This window comes from Saccopteryx bilineata, chromosome 4 (assembly GCF_036850765.1).
Source record: "Saccopteryx bilineata isolate mSacBil1 chromosome 4, mSacBil1_pri_phased_curated, whole genome shotgun sequence".
Taxonomy (NCBI): Eukaryota; Metazoa; Chordata; class Mammalia; order Chiroptera; family Emballonuridae; genus Saccopteryx; species Saccopteryx bilineata.
In genome coordinates this window covers 251,412,097-251,431,779 of record NC_089493.1, presented here as the reverse complement: position 1 = coordinate 251,431,779, position 19,683 = coordinate 251,412,097, and the positions used below count along the sequence as shown (strand labels likewise).

Sequence of the window (19,683 nt, the reverse complement as noted above, 5' to 3'; positions counted from 1 at the left end):
ATGCCTAAGACCCCGGGCAGAATTTTATCTCAATTTCACTGAAAGGGAACGATGAGAGGAAGACATAGCCAGGCAGGGAGGAGAGAAGGGAAGCAACATCTGGAAAGCATCAGTACTGTAGAGCATCCCGGAAACTAACCTCACCACCAAAGGGTAACAGGCTGTACCCTTCTGAAAGTCAGCTGCATGGTCCCTCTGCCACACGACCTGTGTTAGGAGCTGTGAAAATGCACCTCCACCCAGTAACCTCACACTGATGTAGGAGACATAAGGATCATCTGAATCCAAAGAAATTCTCCCTCACCGGTCAGAAATGACCTTTCCTATCACCGGAAAGGACATTCTGGGAGCTGCCCCCACCGTCTGTCCCAGCCCTCCCCCACAGCAGCCCAGATGTCCGCCAGGAGCCCTGCAGGATCTCACCGGGCTGCACACGACACAGATAAGATAGCTCGCGTTCATCTATAATTGAAGTAAGACGCGACACCTTTTCAAGGTGATGATGATCATGCAAAAATCAGACAAGCCCTACTCCAGGCCCCATCTGCCACAGGCACCACTCACTCTCAGCCTCTTCTTTCAGCAAGTGTCTCCATAAGAATTATTTATTAAATGTCCTTTTGCAAGCCCAGTTATGTACAAACCACCTAAGGCGGTCAAAATACACGTTCTTAATGTCCTAGTTGTTTTTCCAAAGGGTTCACAAAAAGGCCTTCAGTCCTGCTCAGGTTAGCCGAGGAGAACAACAGCTCAGTGAACAGTTCAAATGCTGCCCTGTCAGCCTTGACATTTGATTTAGAGTCATTTCAGCAGTTTGGGTGATCTTTGAACATTCACCATCATCCTCAGGAAACCTGAAGAGAAAATATCCTTATCTAACTGAAGTACAAGGAATGCTCAGTTATTTTTTAAAAAATCCTATGTGGATCAGGATGTCCAGTTATCTGTATAACCTCAAAGGCCTCTATCTGCCCTGGGACCTGTACTGCCCCATGCCCCATCCTACAAAATGGTGACAAAGGGCAGCTGATTCTTTGGGGCTTCCCTGGTCTTCTGTGGCTTTCAGGTATATACTAGGCCAGTCACTTCCTCTTGATGTTGCTCTGCATTTATTCAAAAGGAGATCAGTTACCTTTTAGCCCTAGTGAATAATGCTCTAGTATACCATAATGATTTGCTGTCTCCTATAGGTAGAGCCTGTTCACTCTGGTATGTTTAAGAAACACTTCAACATCATTTAGTGTCACTTGGAATAGATCATATCAACAATATAGTATAGACAACCTGATATAAAATAGCAACTAAGTTAGCAACACTTCTCACTATGTTGAACTGCCGGTGTCTAATAATGAATCTTGCACCTTCTGTATCAAGATGGGAGAGTTGAAATGCTGGCTGAGATTCTGACGGTTTTTCAGCCAGTCACTCCCAAATATTTACGTGTCACAGGAAAAGGGGTCCCCCTCATGTGGAGCTTACTGTGATAACTTTGGTAATTGTGACCAGTCTTAAAGAACTCAATCTTCCATGCCACCTTGGTTCTAAAGGAAGGTTTATTAATACCACATCTGAACTGGGCTGTATCACAGAACAGCAGAAACATCTCCTCTTAAATTACACCTCAAAAAAACTGTTAAAAAAAAAAAAAGTCTGGGCTTTGGGGCCTTTTGCTAACAGCAGCCCAGGTGTTTAAGAACAGGGCAGGTCAGGAAGTTCTCAGACTCACACAAATGAAAAGTCCAGGGTGATTGGGAGGAAAAGGTGCAGTTTATTCAGGAGGAATCACATACTCTGCTCACATTTAAGACTTTGTACGTTCTCTGCAGTGAAAAATACTAAGCATCTCTGTAAATTAGTTATATACCCAGGTCATAAAACCAGTCATTTCCTCAATATTTTTATTTCTGCCCTGTTTGACTCTAAGGCTTTCCTCAACTTTTTTTTTCTTTTCCTTCCTTCCTTCCTTCCTTCCTTCCTTCCTTCCTTCCTTCCTTCCTTCCTTCCTTCCTTCCTTCCTTCCTCCTTCCCTCCCTCCCTTCCTTCCTTCCTTCTTTTTTATTTGTGACAGGGAGAAAGACCCCTTGCTCAAGCCAGCAACCTTGGGCTTCAACCCAGCGACTTTTGGGCTCAAGTCAGCGACCATGGGGTCATGTCTATGATCCCACGCTCAAGCCAGAGACCCTGCACTCAAGCTGGTGAGCCCGTGCTCAAACTGGCAACCACGGGGTTTCGAACCTGGGTCCCTGTCCCAGTCCAATGTTCTATCCATTGCACCACTTCCTGGTCAGGTTCAACTTTTCTTATAATATGTCTACACCTTTGAAAGGCTTTGAAGGCTTCCACAATTTCTTATATAAAGTTGGTTTTCAGCCTCTCTCCTTACATGTAGAAAAGATCTGTGCTCTTGGTCCCATCTGGTTGGGCTGGCAGGCTTTGCATCCTTCTCCTCCTTCTCAAACACTCTGTTCCATTTAACCTTCCAAAAGAGCAGTGGGGCTAAGTGGGGGACTTCACAGCCCAGGTGATCTCACTCTCCAGAACTGGAGATAGGGACTCAAGTGACAGCGGAGGTCACTTATGCACCTTTTCAGGACTCCATGACCTGTGCCTCAGGAGATCTATGCATATGCATCGCTGGTACTGGGATGAGGGTGGCAGTTTGGGGATGGGGGGGAATAGGCAGAACTGTTGTGAGTCAAGGAGGAGTGCTGAGGGTGAGCATGGGGAGGGAGGAGGGAGAAAGCTGCCTCTAAGATGTGCCTGGGAGTCTGAAGATAGTTATGGGTAAAGCTGCCCCTCAGTGACTCTTCAGTACATCTTCCATGCTCGCTAATGCTCTGAGCATTACGGAGAATTCCAAGGGAGCAGGAAGACGTGTCCACATCTTAGGTGAGCACACACATGGGGACAAGACTTTTGGGGTGCAGTTGTTTCCTAGGCTTTCATTGTTGGCTATATTTCTCTCCTGAGAAATCTTCTTTGCTAAAAAGGTAGGGTTTGTTTTGTTTTGTTTGTTTGTTTTTTGACAGAGACAGAGAGAGAGTCAGACAGAGGGACAGATAAGGACACACAGACAGGAAGAGAGAGAGATGAGAAACATCAATTCTTCATTGCAGCTCCTTAGTTGTTCATTGATTGCTTTCTCATATGTGCCTTAACTGGGGGGCTACAGCAGACTGAATGACCCCTTGCTCAAGCCACCAGCAACTTTGGGCTTCAAGTCAGCAACCTTTGGGTTCAAGCCAGTGACCATGGGGTCATATCTATGATCCCACACTCAAGCCAGCGACCCTGTGCTCAAGCGGTGAGCCTGTGCTCAAACTGGTGACCTCGGGGTTTCAAACCTGGGTCCTCTGTGTCCCAGTTTGATGCTTTATCCACTGCACCACCGGGTCAGGCGCTAAAAAGTTTTTAATAGATGAATAAACACACACACACACACACACACACACACACACTCAAAATCAGGTCTGAAAATATCTGAAGAATTTATGACCTATGGTCTTTCTTTTATAACACTTAGCAATAATAATGCCTTCCAATTATATAAGTTTCATTTAGACTTCCCAGTTAGCTCCCTTGGGTCATCATATCCATTTTACAGACATGTGATTAAAGAAAGGGAGGTTCTATGATTTGCCAAAGGTCACAAAACTGAATAATAATGTTCCTGAGACTACAGTAAATGCAGTCTTGGCCTCCTGTCTCCTATATCCAGACTTTCCCACTCTATTAAACTACTTATGTAAAATTGAAGTCCTTTATTTTGCAGAAGAATAACTCAAAGAGTGATGTATTGGGAGATTTCCAAAGAGTTTGAGCTGACCATGATTCCAGCACAGACTGCTCAAATCACTGTTATTCCATTGACTCAGCGTTATTCCATTCTTGATATTCAATGCTTTAAATAAGCTATAAGTTCAATAGCTTCTATTGCTTCAGATACATAAAAATACAAATCTTTTTTAGTAATTAAAAGTGTACAGTTGATAAGAGTGTCAGCCTGGTATGCTGAGGACCCAGGTTCGAAACCCTCAAGTCACTAGCTTGAGCGTGGACTCACCCGGTTTGAGCAGGGGCTCACCAGCTTGAGTGGCGAGGTCGCTGGCTTAAGGCCCAAGGTCACTGGCTTGAACAAGGCATCCCTGGCTCAGGTAGAATCCCACCCCAGTCAAGGCACATATGAGAAAGCAATCAATGAACTAAGGTGCTGCAATTATGAGTTGATGCTTCTCATCTCCCTCCCTTCCTATCTGTATGTCCCTGTCTCCCTCTCTCTCTCGCAAACAAACAAACAAAAAACAGTTTGGTCAGGACCCTAACTACCCCTTCTGATAGGAAGCTGTCAGGAGCCTGCAAAAAAACACCACGCGGCTGGGGAGACCTGGGCCTGATTACCGTAAGCCCAGTGAGCACAACCTCATGTGCACTGGGATAGTTTGTTTTGTTTTCCCTACTCATCCTTCTCTCATTTTTCTTCTAAAAGTAGTCAAGTCATTTAAGCTCTCTGGGCTTCTCTTTGCATGTCTGTAAAATGGGGATATGCCACTTATTTAACAGAGTAGTAACTATAATGAAATGAGTCAAGAATGTGATGAAGCACTGAAAATTATGAAGTCCCCCTTCGCCACTCTTCCGCATCCTTTTTGTGAATAAAGCCCTAAACGCTGGCCTTACACAGATACTGTTAGGGATCGGTGTGGTGATTTCATGTGTGTGGTCCAACAACAGAAAGGGAAAATTAAAGGACTGAACTTCTCAACTGTTCAACATGGAGACAGCTTGAGAGAAGCTACAGAGGGTGACTCCAGTTAGAAGAGACACAGGGCTGAGACTGGGCTGTGGCTGGGCCCACAGTATCACATGTGGCCTTCAAATCCCTGGCTTTCCTTCAGAAAAGCAGCAGGAAGAAAAAGCAATCAGCAATCATAGTCACAGAAACTGAGGCTTGGAAGTAACCTTCGCGGTCACCTACCCTAATGCTCCAGCTGGCTGATGAGGCCGTGTCCCAGACACACCATGGCAAGAAGCAGTCACACAGATCTCCTTGAGTCCCTCTATTCATGAAGACTCACCTTTTAAAGGCCAGCCCCGTTTCCTCTGTAATCATTAGAAACTTCCACCTCATAATGAACTGAAACTCAAGTTTAAGGGCAGTGATTATCAAATTATGTTGACTGTAGCCATTGCCTTTCCTCCTTACAGCATTGAAATAATTTTGTGACGAGATAAACATGAATTTTTAACTGAATTTTCTTTTTTCGGTAACCTAGCAGAGACCCCCTCAGACTGGCCAGTGGAGTGCAGTTGAATGCAATGTGAGAAGCTCTGTAACAGCGCAGTGCCAGCCACACGTGTTATCGATTAGTGTGAAGAATTCAGAAGCAAGCAGCTCTGGTGGTGGCAGCAGTGACAATCGCTTTTCTCTTCCGTGTGCTCACTCTAAGGGGGTAGAAAACGATGCCAAGACAGGTTGGGTGATGGGCCCTCTTTGATTGCATGTGAGCCGGTAAGAGCTTTATTCGGGTCTCTGAATAAAATTGGAAATTTTGTTAAAAGAAAACAAAGTGGTGCTCCATATGTGGAATTTGGACCAGAGACTCCTGGTCTGAGATCTGTTTGAAAGTCTAATGCACTCCAAGATGTCATAGTTTGACTTCTACTTTGAGTTCCTGACTTGGGTAAGATCTCTGTGAAGTTAACCTTTGCGCCAACTAGTCACTGTTTAAGACACAGAAAAGGCTGGGCGATGAAGAGACGAGGCTGGGTAGGCTCACCAGGCGAAAGGGGCCAAGGCTGCACCTCAACAGACAAACTCAGCAGGTGGTGGATCTGCGAACCAAAGCAGAACTTAGCCAGACAGGGTTGGGGAGGCGGCTGTTTTGCAGGTAGCCTGGAAAAGGATGGGTCAGATTTTTTTCCATTTGAATAGGTCAGGTCATAAAACTGAAGTTATTCAGCTTCTCCTTAAAAAAGAGCTACAGAGTTAGGTAATAGTTATAATTCATAAAGTTGCAGACATCACCAAAATAAATATATTTTTTGAGAAACTGCTAATAGGAACAGTATTCCTGCCTACCTATCTAAAAAAGGTTTCATTAAGCCCGTTCATTGCCTAGTGGAAACAGAAGATAGCTAAAAATCGCTAATTTCTTAATCTAAAATCTATTTCAACAGCAAAGTCCCTACATATGCCATTTAACTCTCTCAAGTACAACTATGTACAATCAGCCCAAAAGAGAAAGAGAGAAAAGGAACAATCTAAATGGTGCATCAGCCCCCATTCCCATTTAATGATTTTATACCACAGAATAAGCATGAGATGAGGCTGGAAATGAGCTAGTCCCTTCCTGACTCTCGTCTGGCATTGCCTCTCACGTTATAAGGATGTCAGGCACTGATGGTAAAAGCTATGCTAAAGACTGTATTTTCTCCAAATCACAATGCCTCTAAAGACTAGCCTACTATTTTATCTGGTACCAAAGAAACAGAAACCTTTTCCAGTGCTAAAGGAAACATGGATACAATAAATCTTAAATTTACTGGAAGATGGTATTTTATTCTCCAACTTCCTAAGAGGTTTTCAAAAAACAATACTGACCCTACACAATTTTCACTTTACAGCTGACTTGTCTGTACTCTCAACCAAATCAGCATCTTAGATTCTCAATCTTAGTGTACTGTTTTGGTCAGAGTTGCTGAAAGAGGCAGAGGCATGATTTTAGACCTTAAGATCCCCAAACTGTGTCCTGGTGCTCAGGACACTACAGCAAGCTCACAAGGGTGCGGCAGGATACTTTAAATTTTGAGGGAAACATAGCATTATTCAACATCTCTCAGACACTGTGTGAACGACTCATTCAAGCTAGTTCACAGTGTAACACTAGCTTGTTTTACACTTCTTTGGATGACATCATTTTGTCACAAAGCTAGGCGGTAGGTGGTTGCTGTGATAGAAAGCAAGAATTATGTGAAAAGTAACGTGGACAACAAATTAGGGTGGTGGGATCCAATCTGATTTCAAGGTATGAGAAGTTGCAAGGTGGTCAGTGCTCAATTTCCTGCCTCACAGCTCCGAATTCACCCTTCATTACCTGCTGTGAGAAAACAAAGATGAGACTCTCAATATTTTTTTCTTTTGCCAGCAGGAACGATTCTGAGCTTCATCGGTAAAACCGTGTGGAGACGTTATAGAAAGACCTTTTCTTCCTGGCTCTGGTGTGGTCTTGCTGCAAACTCTGACAAGCACACACGGCACTGCGGCTCCCGGGCACCTTCTCCAGCTGGCCCCTGCTGTACCTGGTGGCCAGCAGCTCCCCGACTCCAGCAGCCTCGGCTGACATCCCATGCAGGTGCTTCTGTAGCAGAATGCCTCCAGGGAGAAACTTCCCCAAGAACTGATGCCCTCGGCATCCTAGAGGGTGGATTTCCAGCAAGTTCCACCAGCACCACACCACAGTGACTGCTCTGCACCCAAGGAGCCGGCCATCCTCTCCAGCAAGGTCCACAGCGGGAGAGAGGGAAGCTCGTGCTGGGTGCTCACATTTGCTATTCCTCTATTCTTTAGTATGCTCTTTGCTTCTTAACAGCCAGTTCTCATCCACATTAATATTTCCTGTTTAAAACATCCATTTTCTTTATTATGTTTAATTGTAATAAATTTGCATCACATGAAATTTACCCTCTTTTTTTTTTTTTTTTTTTTTTTTTTGTATTTTTCTGAAGCTGGTAACGGGGAGAGACAGTTAGACAGACTCCCGCATGTGCCCGACCGGGATCCACCCGGCACGCCCACCAGGGGGCGACGCTCTGCCCACCAGGGGGCGACGCTCTGCCCCCTCCGGGGCGTCGCTCTGTTGCGACCGGAGCCACTCCAGCGCCTGGGGCAGAGGCCAAGGAGCCATCCCCAGCGCCCAGGCCATCTTTGCTCCAATGGAGCCTCGGCTGCGGGAGGGGAAGAGAGAGACAGAGAGGAAGGAGAGGGGGAGGAGTGGAGAAGCAGATGGGCACTTCTCCTGTGTTCCCTGGCCGGGAATCAAACCCAGGACTTCTGCACGCCAGGCCAACGCTCTACCACTGAGCCAACCGGCCAGGACCTGAAATTTACCCTCTTAATCGGTTTTAGGGGTACGGTTCAGTAGTACTACGGACACTTACACTGTTGTATAATTGTCACCATCGTCCGTCTCCACACCCTTTCATTCTGCATCACTGAAACTCTGTACCCATTAAACACCAGTTCTCCGTACTCGCATCAGTCCCTGGCAACTACCATTCTACATTCTGTCTCTGAATTTGACTATGGTAGGTACTTCATGTAAGTGCTATTACAAAATATTTGCCTTTTTTTTGTGACTGTCTTATTTCACTTAACACAAGGCCCTCAAGGTTCATCCACACTGTAGCATGTGTGAGAATTTCCTTCCTAAACTTTTAAGGCTGAATAATATTCCATTGTATGTATGTAGAATATTTTGTTTGTCTATTCACCCATCAATGGATACCTGGGTTGCTTCTACCTTCGGGCTATTGTAAATAATGCTACTATAGACTGACCAGGTGGTGGCACAGAGGATAGACTGGGATGCAGAGGACCCAGGCTTGAAACCCTGGAGATGGCTGGCTTGCACACAGGCTTATCTAGCTTGAGCGTGGGATCATAGACATAACCTCATCATGGCTGGCTTGAGCTCAAAGGTCACTGGCTTAAAGCCCAAGGTCAATGGTTTGAGCAAGGAGTCATTTGCTTGGCTGGAGCCCCTTGGTCAAGGCACATATGAGAAAGCAATTGATGAACAACTAAGGTGCCTCAACAAAGAATTGATGATTCTTATCTCTTTCCCTTCCTGTGTGTCTGTCCCTATCTTTCCCTCTTTCTGTCTCTGTCACCATAAATAAATAAATAGATAAATAAATAAAGCTACTATAAACATGGCTGCACAAAAAACTATCCAAGTCCCTGCTTTCAGTTCTTTCTGGGTCGAGTCCCAGAAGTAGACTTGCTAGATCATTCTGTGATTCTATTTTTAATTTTTTTAGAAGCCACCATACTGCTTTGCTAGTTAACATTTCTTTATATTAATTTTCCTGTCCAAATTACCGTGTGGCTTGTCTCCTGAGCGGACCTGGACTGAAACCCGCAAGGCCCAACAGGTACCACATTCCATCAGTAAGTCACTGTGGTGAAGAATGAAGTAAAAACATTGTTTCCCATCTTGCAATTTTTATGCATTATTTTTTCATGTGGCTACAAAATTATTAGTACATAATTAATTATTAAGTTATTTGTGCCTACGCAGTTAAAAAAGGGAATGGGTCAGGTATTTCTTTTATCCTAGAAATGACCTGAAAGAATTACACAGGCATAACTGAAGGGTGCCAAGATGAAGAGCGTTTGGGAACCTTTGCTCCGGTCGTCACACCTCCAACTACCGTTAGGGCCTGGCCGTGGAGGCCTCCTTAGGCTCACTCTGTCTAGAAGTAGTACCCTTTCCCCTGAAGCACAGACAGGTGCATACACACACTCCTTTAAGTGAGACACGGGCTGAAAATTCAAGTGTCCACAAGGTCAGAAATAAGATAATATGTGCCACAACTCTTGGCTACCTCAGTCCTTACACCCATGTCGGCAGCAGAGCTAACCGGGCTGTGGGCGCGGGTCCCAGGATGTCCGCTGAAACACTCACCCGTCTCTCCCAAAGACAGCAACAGAATGTGAACAACGCCACTAGTGGCAAGATTATGACTATGCATTCCCACACGTAGATGTGAATGATCTGAGAAGTAATCATTCAGAAACTTTGATACTAATTGTTTTCATTAACTGGAAATTGCTTGAAATAAACCTTATGATGGATCGTAACTCCTTGTGTAGCCACACTGAGAGAGCAGCTGCTGCTGTTCTGTATCTTTTTCTCTGCTTTGTTATGCCCTTTTATTTACCTCCCCTCCAAAGCCTTGCTCAGGTCTCAACCCCCCTCCATGAAGCCTCCGAGGCCTACACTGAGTTTAAACTTCCCTAGTAAACTGTTTTACTAAAAGTTGATCAACTAGAGGGTAGTTGTCTTTTGAGGTAGATTTGTAAGCTATTTAAAACAGAAGATTGAATTCCTGGCCCAGTAGCTCAGCTGATGACAGTGTTGTCCTGATATGCAAAGGTTGTGGGCTCAATCCTGGTCAGGGCACATACAAGAGTCAATCAATGAATGCATATAATATATAAGTGAAACAACAAATTAATGTTGCTCTCTCTCCCTTCCTTTCTCTCTCTCTCTCAAAATCAGTAAATTAAAATAAAATTTAAAACACGAGATTTCACCTTGTGGGTTTTCTCCTCTATTCTTTAAAGGGTAGAATACATGCTGGACACTTCGACGGCACCACCTAACTAGAGCTAATCATTTCATCATTTCATAATATTGAATTATGACAACATAAAAATAAGCTTAATTTTCCCTTCCCAGAAAAGTATATTACAAGGAACTGAATACATAAATATTTGTTATCTTCAAAGAAAAACAACAAGAAAATAAAATTTGCATTGCATCTGGAGAACTGAGGCTGGTAATCTGCACCAATTCATAAATCTACCAGGTTTACCAAAAAAGAAAAAAAAATCTATCAGGAAAAAAGTCAACAAGAAAATAGTTCTGACAGCTGCAATCCTTCTGTTTTATGACATGCGCAGAATGGACGCGCTTCCTTTGACATCTTCATAAACAGAAAGAGCTGAGCAAACGCAAACACCCCCAGCAGAAACCACTCAAGACTGGGCTTCAAGTAATGGATTGCACTTATCTTTATGGAGGTGACCTTACCAGCCACCTATTCAACCCACCGCAGTTGTCCTAGGAACCATTCATAAGATAGATTGAACAAAATTCCAATTTAGTCTTTGGAATTTCACCGGCAGCAGCTGGCCACTTTAAAAGCGCAGCAACCTTACCATCCTCAGAGTGCGAACTTTGTTTCCTTTACATTCAGAACTAACATCCGGCGCTGGGCCACCTGACTATCTATACTAATCAATCCCAGATGGGATTCCAGACACCTCTGTACTCCAGGCATGACCCCCTCTCAGGCGATAAGCATTCTGTGAAGCAACTCTCTTAGGAGCAAGCTTCCCCTCACAGGCTGTCTGTGTTTACAATATGCCATGTTCTAAAGCCACTGAGGGATCCATCGTTGTTGTACAGTATAGAATTAATTCTGTCATGTTTTCTTAATGGGTGAGACTGAATGTAAGAAGACAGCACTTTGTCCCAAATATCCTGTTATCTGGACCAGAGGAAGGAAAAATTAGTCCACGGGGCCAGAGTCCCAACCTCTGAACCAGCAACCAGCTTAGAAACAAACAATCTGTGTGTTTGAATGAAGCTATCTCTTACTACTGTCAGCAATAAGAAGTATAATTTATCAAGCACCTACGACATGCTAGGTATTATGCAAGGCACCTTATAGAACATACCTCGACTCTTACTACATCTCAGCAAGGTGGAACACTCTAGCTCTGAAAGTACTGCCACGTAAGAGAGCACAGATCCTCATAACAATTCTGTGAGGCAGGAATCTCGGGTGCTATTGGCTTACTGGCTTCTGGTGAGGACACAGGTCCTCAGAGAAATTAAGTGCCTGGCCCAAGGTCACTCAGATCAGACTAAGTGTTGAACTGAGACTAGAATGTGAGTCCTCTGACCTCATTCCACACTAATTTTCTCCATACTATGGTGTCTCTGGTTGGGCAGAACACAAACAATTATATTTACATTTCAAGGTGAATACGTCCTATGCTCCCAGAGTGATACATAAGAGAGGCCCGATGGCATGGCCAGCACAACAGCTCTGAGCCCGGCTGCCTCGGAGAAAGAGAGAGCTGGATATTAATAGAAAATGGGGGTTGGGGTGGGGGTGTCCAGAGAGGGAACAGTCGTGGCAAGAGGGAAGGTGAGGAATCCACGGGGCACGGCTGAGTCAGGTCTGAGAAGGACAACTACTGGTAGACCCTTGAGCCTCTTCTGTCAGATGGATTCCCCACATAACCGCGGCTCTCCAAGACAAGTGCTGCTGCTTCTATAAAACTCACCATTTATTATGAAAATATTTCTAAAAACGATTGTATAAAATATCTCCTCTTCACTAAACAAAGGCAATAGAACATACTTTAAAAAACCAAAACTACTGTTGTTGGGGGATGGAGGAGAGTATGGGAGGATAAATACTGATGGACAGAGAATTGACTTGTGGGGTGAACAGATAATACAATGTACAGAGACGTGTTGTAGGTTCGCACACCCAAAACCCATATAATTGTTAACCAGTGTCACCCCAATAAATTCAACTAAAAAAATCTATTGTTGTTAATCAATCATGCTGTTCTGTAATTCAATACGAACCTACTTTTTGCTTACTGAACCCTGCCTAATAAAGTCATCCTTTTTTGTCATTACACCCAGTCAACAATTTCTACTCATTTATAAGAGACAAGAAGATGCATGCAATCAAGATTTCACATTTTTTTCTTAAGTGTTCTAGAAAGCCTGTCCCAATATATCGATCTGCAGAACAGATGTAACATCCTTAACACAATAGAATCATGTTAAAAAGAAAAAATAAATAAATAAAATAGAATCATGTTTTCAGAAGTGAGTGGAGAGATATTAGATTCTGAAGTTACTAAAGTGAAATTGCATATAGTGAAAATTACCTTGGTAATTCCTTAAACAGCCCAGAAAGTACAGTACTGTCTATGGAGTTTTATATCTACACAACACTTACCAGTTCCTCTAACTCTTAGTCTGTATTTCTCTACAGTTGCCAATGAGAATATCAAGTTCTTTCTCCAGAATGATTATAAAATCATTACTGCCCATTAGCCTGGCCTTCTGAACAATGTGTTTCCACTCTGTTGGTAGTTAGAACCCTTAGAACTCATCCTCTCCTTGGTTTTCATCAATAGCAGGCCATTACTGTATAACATGAGCAAGGTAGAAAGTTTTTCCTGGGTCTTGAAGTGGCTCGATGTAAATGTAATTGGCCAGGATTTCCTGACAGCTGTCTTCTTCCTCAGGGCTAGATGCCACTTTTTATTGACAGCATCTAATGACTCTTTCGCATCTTCTAATGGGAGGTCCAAGCAACCCAGGAAGAAGCAAAGGTTGATGGAAATTCATTGTCTGCTCTACAGGAAGCTATTAATGTCATTGCTCAGATATCATCTTCATTTACGTAGCTCTTCATTCTGCAGATGTTGAGCATCTGCCACATACAGGTACAAGGCACACAGTACAGATAAACCCACTGTGGTACCCGTGCACACAGAGTCCATAGTACAGTGGGGGAGAAGGGAGGACATGAATTAACATAGAGTATGATAAGTGCGATAGCAGTTAAGTATGTAGTGCTAAGAAAGCTCTGAGGACAAGTACATAAATCAAACCTGGGGAAAGGATGAAAGACTTCCTGAAGGAAGTAAATGCCTAAGCTGAGACTTGAGGGTCAAGAATTAGCCAAGGGAGAAGGGGTGAGGGAGAAACGAAAGAAGAATGGGTCCTGGTAGAGTGAGCAGCATGTATAATGGTCCACAGGTGAAATAACCAGTTGGAAAGAAGGGCTAAAGTAAAGGCCAATGGATATGATGATCAGGTGGCCAGTGGGGGGAGCTTCGAGAAAGACAATATATGTATAGTAATCTGACTCGTGATGGAAGCCACATTGCGAGGGGTTGCAGAATAAACCGGTGTTAAGGAAGTAGAGAAAGGACTGGCGGACTATTCATTATGAAGTCTCACTGAAAGGGCCGAGTTGAGGACACTTTGAAGAGAAAGCACTTATCAAAAGAACATGGTTTTAGCACAGCTTTGAGTCACTCTGCAGAAAGAATATTTAAATGCCCGAAACTCTCCCACCAGCCGACACCAGACAACCTCTTACAAAAACACATCTGCAAGAATTTGCGTGGACTTGTATACGAGTTTGAATAATGTAAATAAAAAGGAATGGAGTCCAGCCCCACTCCATGGTCAGTGGCTGGGCCAGTCCAGCAGGTCTTACCTGAAGCAGGGCAACACCAGGTGTTTATCTGTGAAGCACCTGGGAAGCTCCCAAGCCTCAAATCATCCTCTCAGCACGACAGGAAATGCTCTCTCATTAGAGAGGTGGTAATTTGGGCTAAACTTTGCCCTATTTTCTGTTCTACCATCGTTGTTCTCTTAAAAATACAAGTGTCCTTGGAAGAAATTCCTGTGGATGACTAACGTCTAAGAATAAAGGAATTCACTGGTTTCCTTGTGCACTCCCAGCACACCCCAGGCGGAAGTGTGGGGTGGGTTGGAGGGTTGGGAACAAGTGAACACAAGCTGTATCACTACCTGCTCCACTCTGGTCACTAACTGCATACCTGCTAACACCAAGAAGAAGCAAAACGGAGTGCATAGACTCAGCAGACAAGTTGCAAGGCAAAGTAGACGTTTCAAAGGTTTGGGGTTCTTTATCTTCAGTAATGCAATATTCTAAAATGATGTAAAACACTCCAAATTGTTCAACTGAGATTTCAAGCTCTGTTTCTCTAAATTGATTCAGTCTACAATGACCATGAACCAAAGAAATGATTTTCATGAGGACATTATTTCTTTTGAAGTATTTCCAATTTGTGGGTAAAAATTACAGGGTTTTTTTTTTTCTTTTTTCTTTTTTTCATTTTTCCAAAGCTGGAAACGGGGAGGCAGTCAGACAGACTCCCACATGCACCCGACTGGGATCCACCCGGCACGCCCACCAGGGGGCGATGCTCTGCCCATCCGGGGCGTCGCTCTGTCGTGACCAGAGCCACTCTAGCGCCTGGGGCAGAGGCCAAGGAGCCATCCCCAGCACCCGGGCCATCTTTGCTCCAAAGGAGCCTCGGCTGCAGGAGGGGAAGAGAGAGACAGAGAGGAAGGAGAGGTGGAGGGGTGGAGAAGCAGATGGGCGCCTCTCCTGTGTGCCCTGGCCGGGAATAGAACCTGGGACTCCTGCACGCCAGGCCGACGCTCTACCGCTGAGCCAACCGGCCAGGGCCCCCAAAATGAAAGTTTTTACCACTTATCCCAACAATAGTCAGTCTTTTAATCTAAAGTAAAAAAAAAAAAAGGTTAAAATCTGTTATAAAGACAAAATTACAGAAGGTTCGCATCCATAAAATCTGGCATCTCTGAAGTTGAACAAACAAAATGAGAGCTGAAGTTAGTTGGTTTGTGTAGTCTAAGAATCACAAATTGGTAACCTTAGGGCTGAATCCAGCTCACAGAGCTTTCTTGGGCCAGATATGTTTTGTTTTTCACATTAACTTTAATGCTTTTAGTTGAGACCTGTTCTCTGCCAAGTTGGCCACAGGTCCCTCGACTTTCAATTGATCACACTAAACACCATGTGCACATTCATATTTCTTGCCTGGTTCTTGCAGACATTTGAGTTTGGAACCAGTGGTTTATATAAACTGATATTAAAAACAAATTACTTCTCTCCGCCTAAGGTAGAGCTCCAGTGTTAACCGTTTCAGAATGGAACACATGTGGGTGATTGAGCAACAGGCTCACTCAAGACGACAAACCACAGCAGTGTGCAATACCCCTGGTGATCGCACTCTCAGCAAAAGAGGGAGCCAAAGCACCAGGGCTCCTCAGTCTCCGAATCAGCTCTGTGGCCACGGCTTGGAAGCCACTTCTTAACAGAAGTATCTGCTAGAGTCACCCTCTGATCTCGCCTCATGTACAGAGATGCCACAAGATCCCTGACATCTGGACGTCACAGAACACAAGCCTGGCAGCCAATATCCAATCCCAGCCAGGCTTGGCAAAGGAAACAACCCTGCTATTCAGTGAGCTGTGGTGATACTGCATCATCTGTAGTGTCCAAATAACAACCCTTAACTTGGAGCAATTTACACCCAGCACTCAGCCAGTCGAGCCACTTGGTAGCTATTTAAGACATTTGCAGCATGCAATACAAACAGTGTGCCATCGCCTGTCTGTTTGTATGCCCTGGCACAGAAGACTTAAGGCCCTACCTCCACCCCATCATGCTACTTCCTATCACACCTGCACAGAACCCGAGAGTCAGAAAGCTAGAGCTCAAAGAAAGCTTGTGAAGTCCTCTCATTCAATCCCCTCCTTCCTCAAACTTGCTCACAAATGAGAAATCAGGCCCAGCACATTGCCAGGACATGCTCAAAGATTTGTCATACAAGTGTCTGAACAGGGACTAGAACCTAGACATCCAAGACCTCCCTCGGGGAGGTGCCCTCTCTGCGAGCAGCAACCCTGGGACACAGCATGAGCTTAAACAGCAGCTCCTTTTGCAGACTAGCCCAGTATTCCTGCATCTGATTTCTGGCACATGGACAGTCCAGCTCACTCAAGGTCATCGTTCGAGTTTCAGTCAAAGCCCAATGATAGTAAAGTCTCTCCGGCCCTGGCTGGCCCTCAGAGCATATTTCTTAGCGACACGGCAGGGAATGTTGACTGGCCAGAGACAGGGCGCTGGAGTTTGCAGTCCTGTCATCCATTTCATCGACAAAGATAAATTGATTTCCCTTCTGTTCCAAATTACTCATCACAAAAGTATCATCATGGTTTGTATTCTCTAAGAACTCTCTGAATCTGCCACAGTCCCTTCTCCTGCCCTAGACAGCCATTCTCCTAGAAGTGAAATAAGACCCTATATGACTGATTGCCTTATTTTGTTTATTTGTGTGCAGCATCAAAGTCTATGGTGTTTTGCCTGACCAGGCAGTGGCACAGTGGATAGAGCGTTGGACTAGGACGCAAAGGACCCAGGTCGTTGGCTTGAGCACGGGCTTATCTGGCTTGAGGGCGGGGTTGCTGACTTGAGCATGGGATCATAGATATGACCCCATGGTCGCTAGCTTGAGCCCAAAGTTCACTGGCTTGAGCCCAAGGTTGCTGGCTTGAGCAAGGGGCAGTCATTCACTCTGCTGTAGCCTCTGAGTCAAGGCACATATGAGAAAGCAATCAATGAACAACTAAGGGGCTGCAACAAAGAACTGATGCTTATTATCTCCGTCCCTTCCTGTCTGTCTGTCCCTATCTGTCCCCTCTCTGATTCTCTCTCTGTCTCTGTCAAAAAACAAAAAAAGTCTATGGTGTTTTAAAAGAAAAATTATATTGGACCTCAGTGTTTTCCGGGGATTTAAAATGATCATAAGTCGAAGACTACCGTAATTAATTGTATCCGGTTATTATTCTCATTGTCCAGCACTTACCAGACAAGATCTACGGTGCCTTAGCGATGCTTTATCAACCTCTGAGAACTTCTCTTTCTGACTGCAGTGCTGTGTGGTTCCTGAAGCTGTGTCCTTGGTCTCCCTGACAGCATCTGTGTCACTGTCTTGGGAAGTGGGGCGGGGAGTTGGTAATCCAATATGCAGGGCTCCATCTGAGTATTAGAGCCAGTCACCAAATAAGAAGAGAGAAAAAATTTAAAAAACAAAAAGAAAGCTCATAGTGAGAGGAAGCCTGCGCGGTAGACACTGTGGCTGACCTGACATCATGTCCATCCCCTCCTTAGCAAGGTGCTATTAAGGGGGAAACTCATTCCACCTCCAACTCCCAGATTTGGCCCTGACCCATTTAATTAACTCAGTCACAGTAACCCTATCACCCTCTCCATACAGTGGCTGCTTTAGGCAACCCAAGCACATTCCATAGCCAAAAACTGGCTTAAGAGTGGGCAAATGGCCCAATTTTTGTCAATGAGATACCAGAAGTTTGCTGGTGTCTAGAAAAGGCTACTAACTCCCATGACAGAGCCACCAGGAGCCAGCTCTCTCTCCCTTTGGACAGTGTGTTATGAGTATGAAGTTAGAATTGCTGTAGACATTTAACCACCATGAGAGAAGCTAGCTGTGGATGAAATTCAGCCACAGGAGGCAGACTGGAAAGAAAATGCATTCCTGACATCACTGAACTGCTAAATCAAAATCCACTCTAGTAAGCTAATAAAAAATTCTCTTTTGTGAGAGCCAGTCTACACTGGGTTTCTCTTTCTTGCAAAATAAGGGCCATAACTGATATATCCTGTGCAGCTAACGAGGACTTCTAACGCTGCTGCTGCTTCACAACTCAACCAGCCCGTTCCCCTCAGTTTCCTCAAGCCTGCTACCTAACCAAGGCCGGAGCGCAGTCTGGAAGCCCCTCTCTGGCAAGGCCAAGTCTTGTCTGTCAGATGGCAGAGGTAACTGACAGACGAGCCGGGGTGGGGAGTGATGAGAGACCTCAGTGGCGCAGACAGGGAGGAGTGCCTGAGAGATGGACCCGGATCCCAGAAGAGCCGGGGTGGGGGGTGATGAGAGACCTCAGTGGCACAGACAGGGAGGAGCACCTGAGAGATGGACCCGGATCCCAGAAGAGCCGGGGGGTGGGGGGTGATGAGAGACCTCAGTGGCGCAGACAGGGAGGAGCACCTGAGAGATGGACCCGGATCCCAGAAGAGCCCGGGCTGGGGTGGGGGGATGAGAGACCTCAGTGGCACAGACAGGGAGGAGTGCCTGAGAGATGGACCCGGATCCCAGAAGAGCCCGGGGGGGGGGGGGCGGGGGGGTGATGAGAGACCTCAGAAGCACAGACAGGGAGGAGCACCTGAGAGATGGACCCGGATCCCAGAAGAGCCCGGGCTGGGGTGGGGGGGATGAGAGACCTCAGTGGCACAGACAGGGAGGAGCACCTGAGAGATGGACCCGGATCCCAGAAGAGCCCGGGCTGGGGTGGGGGGATGAGAGACCTCAGTGGCACAGACAGGGAGGAGTGCCTGAGAGATGGACCCGGATCCCAGAAGAGCCCGGGCGGGGGTGGGGGGGGGTGGATGAGAGACCTCAGAAGCACAGACAGGGAGGAGTGCCTGAGAGATGGACCTGGTTCCCAGGAGAGCCCGGGCGGGGGGGGGGGGGTGATGAGAGACCTCAGTGGCGCAGACAGGGAGGAGTGCCTGAGAGATGGACCCGGATCCCTGGGCTTCCTCCTCCACTCCCAGCATGGTGCTGCCCCACCATCCCTGATGGGGCTTCCTGGTGGACCCTGTGTGGGGACATCCTTGCGACAAAGGGGTGGCTGCCTTACTGCCAGGGGAAGAAAGGGCAAGACTTGTAAGGTAGGAAAAAGTGTGTAAAAGCTCCCGACCCTAATGTGAAGCCAGCAGCCAGGTTAGGCCTGCCCTGGGATTTGTCCCAGAAGCCAAGGGTATGGTAGGGAGTACAGGGACAGGGACACATTTGGTGAAGGGTAGGAACTTATTAAGTAGCTAGTAGAGAGAGGGCAAATCAACGATGGACAGCACTGGTCTATGAGGGCCAGCCCAGATTTTTGTCTAAGGATATACTCTAAGTCACGTGGGGCTGCTAAGGATGCACACAGCACATACCCCGGTGCGTTTCTGCACTTCCCCTCTGCAGCCTCACACCGAAACCTTGCATTCCCACAGAATGACTTTCTGGAGGCTGGGGAAATCAGCGAGCGGTTTAATTAGGTAGTCTTTGCAGGGCCCTTTAACCGAACACTGAGTCTCTACCGCACACATGCAGCAAATATTTGTTTGTAAGCTAAAAATAAATACTTCTTGTCAAGTTCGTTTAAGGCCTACTTGTGGCTCATAGCAACCCTACATAAATACCTACATTTCTGCATTTGCTTTGTTGTC

General features: G+C 45.6%; 1 protein-coding gene across 3 annotated transcripts in view; it reads right to left on the bottom strand.

The window, feature by feature from the left end:
* The window catches only part of TNFAIP8 (TNF alpha induced protein 8), a 134,191-nt gene that overhangs the window by 42,829 nt on the left and 71,679 nt on the right, over positions 1-19,683 (bottom strand). Inside the window, exon 1 of one of the 3 annotated variants that reach the window (XM_066274156.1) lies at positions 14,050-14,067. The exons of the other annotated variants lie outside the window; for them this stretch is intronic. The gene's annotated coding sequence lies outside the window, so the exon portion shown is untranslated. Of the gene's footprint in view, positions 1-14,049; positions 14,068-19,683 lie in introns of those variants that run through there. 3 annotated transcript variants of the gene reach the window in all.